Source organism: Microcaecilia unicolor, chromosome 2 (genome assembly GCF_901765095.1).
Source record: "Microcaecilia unicolor chromosome 2, aMicUni1.1, whole genome shotgun sequence".
Classification (NCBI taxonomy): domain Eukaryota; kingdom Metazoa; phylum Chordata; class Amphibia; order Gymnophiona; family Siphonopidae; genus Microcaecilia; species Microcaecilia unicolor.
The window spans coordinates 474,716,503-474,731,464 of record NC_044032.1 but is presented as its reverse complement, the minus strand read 5'-3'; the positions used below and the strand labels follow the sequence as shown (position 1 = coordinate 474,731,464).

The following is a 14,962-nucleotide window of genomic DNA, read 5'->3' as shown; positions in this document are numbered from 1 at the left end:
CCCTACGTCTTGCCCCATCCTTGGCCACCTTTAAATCTAGACTGAAAACCCACCTCTTTAACATTGCTTTTGACTCGTAACCACTCGCCTCCACCTACCCTCCTCTCTTCCTTCCCGTTCACATTAATTGATTTGATTTGCTTACTTTATTTATTTTTTGTCTATTAGATTGTAAGCTCTTTGAGCAGGGACTGTCTTTCTTCTATGTTTGTACAGCGCTGCGTATGCCTTGTAGCGCTATAGAAATGCTAAATAGTAGTAGTAGTAGTAGAGTATGAAAATGTAAAACTATGTGTGCTGTTACATCCCCCAGGCCTAACTCTGCATCCACAAAGGAGTCAATAGTCAGCCGTCAGCACTGATGCCAACGGTGTTATTGCCAGATATTCAAAGCTGGGGCCTGTGTAGAGTTCAATTTTGAATAGCTGGTAATTTTTTGCCGGCTAACGCATAGCCACCTAAGTCTTTATTCAGTACTTAAGTGGTCAAGGGTTATCACATAAAAATAGGACAGACATTTATGTGGTCCCATTTATGTGCTAACCCTGGCTACTTAAGTGCTGAACATAGGCATGTGCTCTGTGGATGCTGTGGGTACTCAAGCAACCCCAAGATTTAGAGCCTCGGACCGCCGTCAGTATGCAGTCATCCAAAACCTGAGAGCTCAGATTGTTTTTGTTTTGTTTGTTTTGTTACATTCGTATCCCGCACTTTCCCACTCATAGCAGGTTCAATGCGGCTTACATATTATATACAGGTACTTATTTGTACCTGGGGCAGTGTGGAGCTCTGCCTCTATTAATTTGTACATCCCAACCCAGCACAACACCTTGCTCCTCTTGAGTCCCCGTTTGGCCCAAAGCTAATAATAATAAAAAAATAAATCCCAGCTCTACACACAGCTCAGCTGAGAGTGAGGCAGATGTGATGTCAGCAGCCAGGGCAGCCAATAGAAAGAGAGTAGGAATCGTTTTCTGGCTACACTGCTGAACGAGGAAAACTCATGTATCTGGACAGATTGATGAGGCCTGGAAGAGTTTGCTGGCTGCTTTACAAAAGGGCCTAGAAAGCTAAACACAAATGCAGTGCAGCAGCAGCCGATATCCTAGCCTTCAGCCTCACAATCCACCACTCCTCCTCCCGCAGCTTCTCCTGACTATCATGGGAAATTCCAGGTAAGAGCAAGGTAAAGAAGCTCCATGCTTGACCACTGTATGGAGCAGGTCCTGATTTAGGGGAGGAGTGTAAAAATAATCCATGGTTTATTACAGTCCTCTCCTCCCTTTGTGGTTCAACGGGGTTGGGGAGTTTGTTAAACGATGGGGTTTGTTTGTTTATTTCAGTGCTGTAGCTGTATGATATTGAACACAGATTGAGTTAGCATGAGTTCTTTTGGATTCAGCACCTCTGTGTATACGTGTGCCACCACTATCGTGTCCCGTTTATAATTTTTAAGATTACTGAGAGGAAAATGACTCATTGAATGAAAGGATTATCAGATTTGTGTTGCTAGAGGAGGTGTCTCTGTGGGTCCCCAATACTGAGCATTTTCCTTCATTGTGTCAGGTAATTTGCATTGAGTTTGGCACCCCCCCAATCATTTTGAAACGTTGGTGCCTATGGTGCTGAATATCAATAATGAAGCAACCAAGTGCTGACTCTACCTCCAGAATGCCCTAAAATAGCTGGGTTTTTGTTCAGTGCTAACCGTGATATTCAACAGCACTTAGCCAGCTAAGTGTCTCTGAATATTAGTCGATAGCCCCGATCAAATGATTTAAATGGTCAACGGCCAGCTAAATCATTTTGAATATTGGGCTCAAAAGATTCAAAGTATATGTCATGCTAAATAACTACTACTACTACAAATCATTTCTATAGCACTACCAGTCGTACGCAGCACTTCACAATTTAACATAAAGTGCATTTCCCAGTCTGAGGATCCAGTAGAACTCTGAACAGGAGCAGAGCCTGAGCACATCACTCTACTCCTGTTTAGGGTTCTGCTGGACCCAGTGAGCAGGAGACTCGGGACTGTGGTCTCTGTGGCAGCCTACAGCATTGCAGCATGCCTGAGAGAGACTTATTCTTTATTTTTCTATTTATACTGATGTTCTACACTTGTAGTTCAACTTCAGTATTGATGGTTTTGACTTAAATTGGTATAATAATAATATCCATTTCTACTTACTATCTGTAGAGGGCAGTGTTTCCAAATGGATTAATATTGCAGAGAAGTAGAAAAAACAGCAGTGGTGACACAGGACACTGGAGGTGCAAAAAAGCTTTTTGTTGTAGGTCTCCATTAGACTTGATACAGGCCTACATCAGGAGTGTAACAGTACAGCCAGATATTTGGCATTTGATTCAAGTGCAATTTTGACTATCAGTGGTTGAGAAATTTTTTGTTAGACATTTTTCATTTGCAATTACTCTGCAACAACTGTTTGGTGTACACTAATATACCAGATACTCTATTGTGTCATCCTTTCAGACTTTTGATGCAGGCCAATAGGCCGAAACATTGTCCATGTTGAGTCTAGTGGAGACTTACAATAAAAAGATTTTTTGCACCTCTAGTGTCCTGTGCCACTTCCACTGTTTTTCTGCTTGTGTTGCTTGAGATTTATGGAGGGCAGGGTTGCCAGGTGGAAATTTTTTTTCCAGCCCAATCCAGCCCAAAAAACAGCCCAAAACCCGCCCAAACACAAACCCCGCCCCTGACACCCCCCCCCCCGCGTCATCACCCCCGCCCCCGCCGTCATCAACCCCGCCCCCGCCGTCACCGGCCCCGCCTCCGACATCATCGGCCCCGCCTCCGACGTCATCGGCCCCGCCTCCCCGTCATCGGCCCTGCCTCCGACATCGGCCCCGCCTCCCCATCATCGGCCCCGCCTCCCACGTCATCGGCCCCGCCTCCTACGTCACTAACCCCGCCCAAAAACATCACTAACCCCGCCCCCTGCGGCAGAAAAAGCCGCACAAAAAACCGCCCGGAAGCCCAAAAAACAGCCCAAAAAACCGCAACCCGCCGCGGGCAAAAATTTCCCGCGGCGGGTCGCGGAAAACCGCCCAATTGGGCGGTAAAACCGCCCACCTGGCAACACTGATGGAGGGCTGTTCTTCTGTTTTTCCCTTTAATACTGCAGATACCATGAGATAAATAAACCTGACTCCTATTGGATATAATCTCAGCCTCTTGGATTTACTGCAGATTTTTATCTCATTGCTTAGAGAGAGAGAGACAGACAGACAGACAGTCCTAGAGTTTAAAAGGTGTAATATGTGCAGGTACAGAAGTATTTTTTATATACTTTACCTACCTGAAAGTGTTTGAGTCTTCCAAATTCCATTCTCCTATCACTAAAGGGTCCTATTACTAAGCTGCAGCAAAATGTAGCCTTAGCGTGATCTTCTGCGGGTCTTTCCTGTGCACAAAGGCCATTTTGTTCCACAGCCATAAAATGGCCAATTTTCCATTTTTTTTGTACCAATGGCCAGTAGTACATAGCCATTTAAAACAATTACCACGTGAGCATGTACTGCTACCCATTTTGTAGGCGGTAAGGACTCACTCGGTATTTCTACGCTAACTAGTTAGAATGCAGTAATGTAGATGCTCTGACTGCTTAGTATATGAACACCCACACTCTAGCCATGACACACCCCCTCAAAAACGTTCTGAAATATTTTTTAGGGTGTGGTTAACATGCACACATTTGGTGTTACCTCAGGATCCGTGAGAGCTTTCTATGGTACTCTATTTTTAGCTGGGTTAGGCACACACTAGCACCTAATGATGCATCTTAGGGTTCCTATATCAAGAAAACAAGGGCCTATCTACAAAGCAAATTGAAGTGAAATGACATCAAATCTTCTTCTGAATATTATAATCCAGTTATAATAGCAGCAGGTATGGGATTTATATCTAGCTGCAATAATTACTGAATAGTAAGCAAAAGAGGAAGGTTTTTGTATGGGACTGTATCATTGTGTGAGAGGGTAACTAGTACCCTGTAGACAGTAATAAACTGCAGCATCCTCAGCTTGAACTCCTTTGATTGTGAGAGTGAAATCATTCACAGATCCACTACCACTGAACCGTTCTGGGATTCCAGAGGCTCGTGTAGAAATGAGGTAGATCAGAAGCTTAGGTACTCTTCCTGGTTTCTGTTGGTACCAGCTCAAGTAGGTGTTACCATCAGAATAGACAACAGAGGAACTGGATCTGCACTTAATGGTGGCTGTTTCCCCTGCAGACACTGATAAGAATTCTGGAGACTGAGTCATCACAATCTCTCCACTGGAATCTGGACAAAGAAAAAGATAAATATGTACAATGCAGTATGTATACGCAGAAATTTAATTGTTCAAACATTTGTTGGCTTACTTCCAAAGTTATTTCTTGTCTCCCTTTTAAATCCAGTGTGAAGATTTATTATTACCTTTTATGCAGAGGACCAGGATCCAGATGAGCTGAGTCTGTGATAACTTCATTCTTCCTGACTGGCAGTTGCTGATTAATAAATCATATAGAGTAAAAGAAACATTTATAAATCCTCAGAGCATTAGTGAAATGTCTCCTGGGTGTGCATATGCAAAGCAGATGTCTCTATATCAGTGCACATCACCTGCATTTATTAGTGCCATACATGTGACTGCATTTGGAATAGGAAATTGCCTCTAATACACAAATATACCTAAAGGTTTGGCTATCATAGTAGCTCTGTACATAAGCTGCTGCAGTCAAGGAAAGTTTAATTACCTATGAAAATGTTTGGAATATTTTAAAGTGTTGGGTCTCTCACAGACCTTTTGAGCAGCATTAGGTCATTCATCCTTTCTACACTTTTTTTCAACTTCAGTACTGTAATCTACTTGGATTGGCCACTGCTGCTTTTCCAAATGAGCAACAGCAGCAAAGGCAAAAAGAAGAAAAGCAAATGCAGGGCCGCAGCAGCATTCAAGCATGTGCTATCGGCTCTGCCATCCTCTGCCCCCGCTGACATCAATTTCCCATTCTGGGGGCAGAGGACTGCAGAGCTGACAGTGCATGCCAGCAGCGGTAGCAGCAGTGAATTCCATGGTGCATCTGCCTCAGCCAGAGATTTTCCTGCTTTGGTGGGAGTGCGAGTGATGACCCGCCAAAGTGGGAGTCTCCAGCTGAATGCAGGAAACTTGGCAGGTCTGAGATGCTGTAGAGCAGAGCATCCTATTCACATGACATTTTGTAGCCAGTCATGGCTGTTTCAGGAGCTGGCTGTGAACATTGGCATAGAGTCCAATAGGGGGAGGTTACTGCTGCAACCAGGCCTTCCCCCTGCTTATCATAGAGTACTGCCTTCTTTTTTTCAGTTTCCAACTACTTTCACACTGTTTACACAGTTCTTTCCCTTTCTGGAAAACTCTGGTATCAGGCTGGTGCTTTCCGGTCCAGGTACTGGAAGCCATGTATTGCTGTATAAATCCATTGTCAGTCACTTGAACGTGCGACACGTAAGCGTGCATTCATTCAGCATGTGACACTTGAACGCGTTTAGATGTGCATCAGTTTGTCAAGTATAACTTTTCAGCGTGAGTCACTTGAGTGTATAATACTTAAACATGTGTCACGTGACTGAGTGTCTCTTAAGTGTCTCAATATGGCAATTATGCTCCATGAGGCCGTTCTGGTTGAGGTATGGAGATTTATAAGTCCTCTAAGGGAAGAGACAAAATATATCTAAACGGCTGTTCTTACTGTTTCTCTTGGAAAAGCAAGTCCTCTTAGAACTGAAAATGCGACCAAAAGTGTTGCACAGGTAGTTTAACTACCTTGTTGGATTATAATACTGCTAATGCATCTTTTCAAGAATTGAGATTTCATAACCATCTCCCTGATTCTGCCTCCGAGGAGCTTAAGGTGCAATTACAAAAAATGGCACTTGATGGGTGCGTTAATAGGTCTCCTCCTCAAGTAAGCCACATTGAGCCTGCAAATAGGTGGGGGAATGTGGGATACAAATGCAATAAATAAAATAAATAAATAAATAAATAAATAAATAAATGTATGATATGTTCTTCTACTATGGTCTGTAAAATTAAGCATTCTCTGAAGTGCCTTGATGGATTTGAGGGAGAACTATGTAAGCACTTTTTTTTTTTTTAAACTGAAGGTTGCTTTTAATAAACTTCAATTGACTTTTCCGCCACTGACTGTTTTTTTTTTGGGGGGGGGAGGGGTTGGCTGTTTTTTTTCCTTGTTACCTGGTTTACTGCTTGTTGTTACCACAGGAAAGTTGATACTATCAAGAATAGCCTCAACAATGTCAACAACAGCTCATTGCCCAAAACAAGAAGGATGAAGAAAGCAGAAGGGATGACGTCAAAAAGTTGAAGCCACTTTGATTTATCTTTCTTTCCCCTCCGTCATGTAGCTGTTATTCAAGTACACTCAAAATAAAGCAAGAAAACGTATGAGCTTCCGCATCCACATTGTCATTCTTTATTGTTGGTTGCATTTTTATTTAATCACACTTATATGTTCAAACATGCCAGCTTGTGCAGCATATGGATGTACACAAAGGAAGTATAATAATGGAATCACATTTCACAGGTACAGTAGCAATTTGTTATAAATCGTAATCAGTGTGTCATTTGGAGGAGCTGGTTATAGTGACACACTAGCATGTGTTATATTCATACTGAGATTTTTTTCTCCTGGTAAGGGGCCACTAAAACAGACATAAGAATCAGGTGCTCAACATTCAGAGTTTCTATCTATCTATCTATCTATCTATCTATCTATCTATCTATCTATCTATTTATGACATTTATATCCCACATTAAACATGAATTAGGATGAAACCTGGGAGCATTTAAAATCTTTGTTTTTCTGTGCCTAGATAAAAAAAAAAAGATGTCATGTGGAACTTACTCCATTTGCTTTGTGATTTGCAGTGGTATATTATAAAAATGTACTTGATATGCTTTCTTACCACTATGTAAAAGACAGATATTGAATAATGAGGGCAGAGCTACCTTCATGCAGAAGTCCAGAGTCAGTCTCAATGTGCCAACATTGTCCAGTTCAGCACACTGTTAGCCACCAAGTTCATACAAAGTTAGGGCCACGGTTAGTGTGTGCTAATTTATATCATGTGCTAAAAATGCTAGCACAACTTTGAAAATAGGGCCCTTAATTATGTTCAATGGAAAATAAATATGTTGGCTCAGGCTACTTGCTATGTGAATATTCCATCATTGTTCCATTATTGCTACCAAGTATTACATATTAAGGGCATTTGTTTAAAAGTTTGTTTTATTTCATTTATCCTGTCCTTACATGCACATGGTTTTGCTTTTTAAACTCAAAGGTGAATCCTAAGGGTGGTTAAACAGTTAGGTATAAACTGTGTTGGTTGTGACTTTACTTGTTCTGGACTACTTTGGGTCCTGCTGATCTGAACATCTGCTGTCTATAATTTTGGAAGATGGAAATGAGAAAATAAAAATTAAGTTTTGGATGTACTCTGTAGAAGTTGTAATGTTTACTTTTGCAATGTGTGTATGGATGCCTGTTCTGGTGTATACATGTGATAATATTTGAATAAGTGTCTGCACTTACGGCTATGATTTCTGAACATGTGGTATCATTAAAGGCCAGACTTTTAAATGCACAGTTGTCTTTATATGATAATCTTAAATTTGTTAAATGTTTCAGACATATCCATCTTTTTGCTCCCATAATGTAACTGAATTCTATTATTCTATCTCACTGTATTTTCAAATTTAAATCACATTGAACCCAACTTTGCTCGGGATAATGTGTGATATACATATTTTTAAAAAGTCCTTTATCCTCCACATTTTAAGACACTGCCTATCCAGCTGAATGATGATGGCACAAGGAAAGCAACTTTGGTCCAATGAAGACTAACACAAAATAACCTGTTCTTTAGCTGGACCCTAGTATTACCATATTGAAAATGCAACTCTATTATGCCTCTGTGGTTATGTTCCACTAATAAGTTAAACGATTAACTGATTTCCTGAAAGGATTATATAAACTTTGGATGCAGGATTAGGGACACAAACATACACTTATGACATGCAGAACTGAGCCTGGTCTCAGTTGTACATGTCATGATAACATCAAGACTGGATTATTGAATGCACTCTACACTGGTCCGACTACAAAGGGTTTGCACCAGCTCCAATTGAATAGAATGCTGCAGCAATAGGAGATTGTATGCGACATGACCAAACCACATCATTTTTACATAAACTTCACTGACTACCAGTACAATACAAAGCAAATTTAAAACTCTCTGTAGGAAATGGCCCAGAGTACTTGAAGAACAGGATCTCGCTCTTCACACCTTCAAGGTCACTATGGTCCTCCCAAGGACTTTCCCTAAGCACACCCTCTCCAAAGGACATCACATGATGTGATACCCACCAGCGAGCCTTCTCTGGAGTAGCCCCCACACTCTGGAATGCATTCCCTGAAAGGCTTCACATAACAAAAGACTATCTCTACTTCAGAAAGTAGGTGAAAGCTTGGCTCTTCAACCAGGCCTTTAATGGAAGAAGTAAATGACACCAGCTGCACATATTATAGCAGTAAATATTTATCCACTCCTACCCTAGCCAATATAATGTTCAAGCACCTTTCTGACCTCATTTGCAACTCTTTTTAACTAGACCCTTATTTTCTTATGACTGTTACTCTATCTTATCTATCTATATGTTCCACATTTGCTTACAACCTATGCTGTCTATTAAAATGTTTTGTTGTGCATTGTGTTGGCATTGTAATGTAGCATACTATCCAGCTTATAATCAAAAGACAAAAACGCCTATATTGCGACCTAAATCGGGAGATAGGCGTTTATCTCCCCAAAACGAATAACGCGGTATAATCAAAAGCCGAACTTGGACGTTTTCAACTGCACTTCATCGCGGAAGCGTACAAAGTTGACGGGGGCGTGTCGAAGGCGGAACTGGGGCATGGTTATCGGCCGATCAGAGATGGGCGCCTTTCGCCGATAATGGAAAAAAAATATGTGTTTTTAGCGAGAATTTAGGGCACTTTTCCTGGACCCTGTTTTTCCACGAATAAGGCCCCAAAAAGTGCCCTAAATGACCAGATAACCACTGGAGGGAAACGGGGATGACCTCCCCTGACTCCCCCAGTGGTCACAAACCCCCTCCCACCACAAAATATGCCGTTTCACAACTGTTTATTTTCACCCTCAAATGTCATACCCACCTCCCTGGCAGCAGTATGCAGGTCACTGGAGCAGTTATTAGGGGGTGCAGTGGACTTCAGGCAGGTGGACCGAGGCCCATCCCTCCCCTACCTGTTACAATTGTGCTGCTTAATGCTTATTAGTCGTCCAACCTCCCAAACCCACTGTACCCACATGTGGGTGCCCCCTTCACCCCTTAAGGCTATAGTAATGTTGTAGACTTGTGGGCAGTGGGTTTTGAGGGGGATTTGGGGGGCTCAACACACAAGGGAAGGGTGCTATGCACCTGGGAGCTGTTTTACCTTTTTTTTTTTTTTTTGTAAAAGTGCCCCCTAGCCCGGTTGATGTCCTGGCATGTGAGGGGGGACAGTGCACTACGAATTTTGGCCCCTCCCACAAACAAATGCCTTGGATTTATTCGTTTTTGAGCTGGGCGCTTTCATTTTCCATTATCGCTGAAAAACAAAAACGCCCAGCTCACAAATTGTCGAATAAAACATGGACGTCTATTTTTTTCAAAAATACGGTTCGGTCCGCCCCTTCACAGACCCGTTCTTGGAGATAAACGCCCATGGAGATAGACGTTTTCGTTCAATTATGCCCCTCTATATCATACTTTGTATTGTGGTTTGAATATTTTTACTGCTGTAATTGTTTATTGCTTATGTTTGACTTATTCTTGCTGCACACCGCCTTGAGTGAATTCCTTCAAAAGGCAGTAAATAAATAAATAATAAATATCACAATTCCTCATGTACAGCCACAAAAGAACTTTTTAGGGTGGATAGTGTTCACAATCAGCTCCTTTTATTATCAACCAGAAAGAGAAAAGAGTATTCAGTTTTTGAAAAGTATAGAGTCATCATAAGAACAAAATATAAGAAAACCAATGGACTGCATTAGGGACTTTTAGCCCATTTAGTTATGTTTAAATAAAAGAGATCTGCGAGAAATATAATATTTAATTTTATTTTGACTTATAAAACCACTTGCTCCTGAAACATGTTCAAAAACAGAAAAAAAGGTGCCGGTACGCACTGTGGGCGGAGTCACCACATATGACTCCACCCCTATTATAGCCACACCCACGTTAGCCACACCCCTTACACCAGCCATAGCGCATATAAACAGACATCATTGAAAATATTATACTAGTATAGGAGAAAAAAATAATGTCATTTTTTTTCATTATAAATAATTTCTGTAAGCTGTTACAGCTCCAGTATACCCAGTGCAAAATAAGACAGCAGATGTAAATTCTCAAATTGGACATATTCCAGACACTAAAATGAAAATAAAATGATTTTTTTCTACCTTGTTGTCTGGTGACTTTCTTTTTCTGATCATGCTGGCCTAGTATCTGATTCTGCTGCTATCTGTCCTCTTAACTCCGTTTCCAGGGCTTCCTTTCCATTTATTTCTTTACTTTCCTCCTTTCTTCTTAATTTCTTGCTCTATATCCATAACTAAAAGCTGGGTCCTTCGCAGACTTGACTGTCCAGTGGATCCAGCTTCTGCCTATTTTCTACATCCATGTGCAGTTTTTCTCCTCTCTTCCTTTTCCCTCATCTCATCTCCTTCCTCTCTCTTCCCTCCCCTCCATCCATGCCCAGCATGTCTTCTCTCCCCTCCATCCACCCATGTCCAGCGACCCTCCTATCCCCCTGCCCTCCCCTGCCATCCACCTATGTCCAGAAACCCCCCTCCCCTGCCATCCACCCATGTCCAGCGACCCTCCTGTCCCCCCTGCCCTCCCCTGCCATCCACCTATGTCCATAAACCCCCTCCCCTGCCATCCACCCATGTCCAGCGACCCTCCTGTGCCCCCTGCCCTCCCCTGCCATCCACCTATGTCCAGAAACCCCCTCCCCTCCATCCACCCATGTCCAGCGACCCTCCTGTCCCCCTGCCCTCTCCTGCCATCCACCTATGTCCATAAACCCCCTCCCCTGCCATCCATCCATGTCCAGCGACCCTCATGTCCCCATGCCCTCCCCTGCCACACACCTATGTCCAGAAACCCCCTCCTCTCCCCTGCCATCCATCCATGTCCAGTGACCCTCCTATCCTCCCTGCCCTCCCCTGCCATCCACCTATGTCCAGAAGCCCCCTCCCCTCTATCCACCCATGTCCAGTGACCCTCCTGTCCCCCCTTCCCTCCCCTGCCCTCCACCTATGTCCAGAATCCCCCCTCCCCTGCCATCCACCCATGTCCAGCAACCCTCCTGTCCCCACTGCCCTCCACCCATGTCCGGCGACTCTCCTTGTTCCCCTGCTCCCCCTCCCTCCAACCACCTGAGCCATCTGAGCCTCCCTCCTGTCTGAGCCCCCCCTCCCAACCCAGTCCCCACCTGCCGCCAGACGACCCTCTTCTGCCACCCAACCCGGCCGGCACCTGACCCAGCATTAAAAAAAAAACTATGAAGCAGCGGAGCGGTACCTTGCGTCTGAGAAAAAAAGAAGAAAAAATCGCTTCATCGGCCGGCCTTCCCTCACTGTGTCCCGCCATCTGATGTAACTTCCACAAGGGTGGGACACAGTGAGGGAAGTCCGGCCGACGAAGCAATTTTACTTCTTTTACTCAGACGAGAGGCTCCGCACCGCCGCTTGTAGATTTTTAAAAAATGCTGGGTCAGGTGCCAGCCGGGTCGGGTGGCAGAAGGGTCATCTGGCGGCACGGAGGGAACCCAGGCTAGCTCGGGGGAGGTAGGAGAGCCGGCTTCAGCACAACGTTGGGGAGCCGGCTCCAGCACAACATCAGAGAGTCGGCTCCAGCACAACTTCAGACCTAAAAAAAAAGGTGCCGGTACGCCGTACCGGCGTGTACCAGCACAAAAAAAGCACTGCTGTGTAGAAACATACTGTATGAATGGTACATTGCAAACACCTGCAAATGGCACAAGTGCATCCACACAACCTCCAGGTGCATGTAATGTGGTTGGCCAAACTGTCAAAAAATGATGAAGCCATGGCAGTGATCATTCCCCCCTAGTAATCACCTGGCACATCACACTCCTCTCCTGGCACATCAAACACTCCATCTGATCCCCCTTTCTGATCTATCAACAATTCCTCCTGATCCCCTTCTCCGGTACATCAGCCACTCTATCTGATTCCCCACCTCCCCAAGTGTCACAGCCCTGCACCTATAGCAAACATTCCCCAACATCAGGCCCTTCAACAGACCTGACCCATGCTACAGACCCCAATATCCCAAAAGATCAACTTTCCCTCCCCCAAGCAGATCCAATCCCTCCCCTTCCCCCTCTGACATCCCTGGGACTCACTCGAGGTTTCCTGGTAGTATAGTTGAACAGGACAGGAGTGGTTGCCCCTACTCTAGCACCATGTGGTACTGATGAAGCCTAGTGGTAGTTTTCAGGTATTAGCAGTAGGGGCCATCTTTTCATATAGCACAATTGCTCCTAATATGGAAGAATGTTCCATTCCCTAGCAATAGTACCTTGAGACCAGTGCTAGGGTAAATTGGTGCCATTTTGAAAATCAGGGCCAGATGGTGCACATGACTCTGCTCTGCTTCCTGTCACGCCCAGTTCCCAACAGTATTCATATTAATCTGCTAGTATTTTATTTTCAACAGCACTGCCTGGTTTTAACATAACATCTGCCATGTGATAAAACCTGTGCTAGCAGTTTAATAGATCTTTGTACAACATAGTAGCACAGTAAATCATGGCAAATAAAGACCTGCACTGTCCATCCAGTCTGCCCAACAAGATGGCCAAATTTTAAAGCTAATCTGTACAGGTTACACAGCACTCATTCATGATTTAATACTTGCTTCACAACCAAAGCAGTTGGCAATTTGTTACCATGCCTATAAAAGGGACCCTTAGTTTGTTAAGGCATCTTTAAAAAGCACACACAAGATCAAATTTTTTGAAGTTACTGTTTATTCAAATATACACAAAGTACAAACCTCTATTTAAAGCTATAAATCACCAAAATAATCAAATGCCCCCCCCCCCCCCCCCAAATCGAGCCTGCAGTTAGAAGTTGCACAGCCATTTTGAGAATGGAGCCACAATAAGAAGGAGCAAGTGTACATTGCATCTTCCCCTGGGACCCCCTAGACTACCAAGGATATATAAAATAGGTCCATGGGGCCTATGGGGGCAGGGTGGGAGCTTGGTCAGGCTCTTCATGTTATCGGGGTTAGGTTGAGGCTCTAGATTGGGGGGAGAGGGAAGCAGGACATGAAGATAGCAAGGGAACCTGCTTCCCTTTTGCAGGTCTCAGATGATATACAGACTAGGCCTATATAAATGTCTGATGTGGGCCCTGAATGCATATCAGCTGGGACTAGCATATGATCTGTTGGCAGGCAATGCCAGAATGTCCACGGATATGCAGTGCTGGTGCCTGGACATGGCCTGGCATTGAATAACTAGAAATAGTTCTACCCACGTTGGTCAGCTTTTAAAAAAATACTGACTGCTAATAGCTGAATATTGACTGATAATTTGATAGTCACGCACACACATGGACTAAAACTGTCCTCTCCTGCCTGGTTAAAACCATGCTGAATATTGACCCTTTAATTTCTTGATTTATTTCTTGACCACCTCCCAGTCTGAGGAATGCATAGTCATTTACACACTACAGATGACATGTAAGATAAAACAAAATATATCACAATAATGCAACAATCAAATCATTTAAAATAATAGAATGGTGGGCAATTTTCTGAAAAACCCTTTTACTTGGGTAACATTTAGACAGTTCAATTGCTTTTGAAGCTTGTGCAATCTTATACTTTTATTTACTTTGTAAAATTTGCTTTTTTTTTATGCTTCTAACCTCTCAAATACTGAACCAAACCTAGTCTTGACAAAGACTAAGTCCTTCAGTTCCTTTTTTGTACCAGCAGGTGTCTCCCTTTATCATATGACCATCAGCCTAATATGCAGAGCCTGAACACATCACTCTCCTCACCAAAATTCTCTGAATCCGATGAGCAGGAGACTTGAGACTATGGTCTCTGTGGCAGCTTATAGTATTGCAGCATGCCTTAGAGGGAATTATTCTTTATTTTTCTATGTACATTGATGTTATTTATTTATGGTTCAACTTCAGTATTGATGGTCTTGATTTAAACTGATTTTAAAATAGTATATGTTTCTATATGTGCTGCTTTGTAATGTTCACACTTATACTTATTTTCTTGAGGGAGCAGTGTCTCCAAATTGATTCATATTGCTCATACAATAACAGAAATAATGTAACTTCTTATGAATACTAGCCGTTAAGCCCGTTAAAATGGGCGAGCATTGGTATGGGGGTTTTCTAGGGCCCCCTCCCCTCACCGCTGCAGGGCCCCCTCCCCCTCGCCGCTGCAGGGCCCCCTGCTCTCCCTCCTTCCCTGCCAGCTCCAGGCCCCCCTCCGTCCCTCCCTCCCAGCTCCAAGGCCCCAGTCCCTCCCCCCCAGCTCCAAGGCCCCCTGCCCTCCCTCCCAGTTCCAAGGCCCCATTCCCTCCCAGCTCCAAAGGCCCCCCTCCATTCCTTCCCCTCATCCCAGCTCCAAGGGCCCCCCTCCGTCCCTCCCCAGCTCCAAGGCCCCTTGCCTGCCCTCCAAGTTCAAAGGCCCCATGCCCTCCCAGCTCCAAGGGCCCCCCTCCATTCCTCCCTCCCAGCCAGCTCGAAGGCCCCCTTCTGTCCCTCCCTCCCAGCTCCAAGGCCCTCCTCCTTCTGATACCTCCCATATCCAG

At 44.0% G+C, this 14,962-nt stretch overlaps 2 long non-coding RNA genes and 1 gene segment (V, D, J or C); 2 read left to right on the top strand and 1 right to left on the bottom strand.

Annotated features, from left to right (window-relative positions):
• LOC115461302 overlaps positions 1 to 14,962 on the bottom strand; it is a 1,201,995-nt gene that overhangs the window by 553,974 nt on the left and 633,059 nt on the right.
• Positions 1 to 14,962, top strand: part of LOC115461316 — a 444,252-nt gene that overhangs the window by 312,493 nt on the left and 116,797 nt on the right. The window lies entirely within an intron of this gene.
• The window catches only part of LOC115461318, a 282,251-nt gene that overhangs the window by 210,201 nt on the left and 57,088 nt on the right, over positions 1 to 14,962 (top strand). The window lies entirely within an intron of this gene.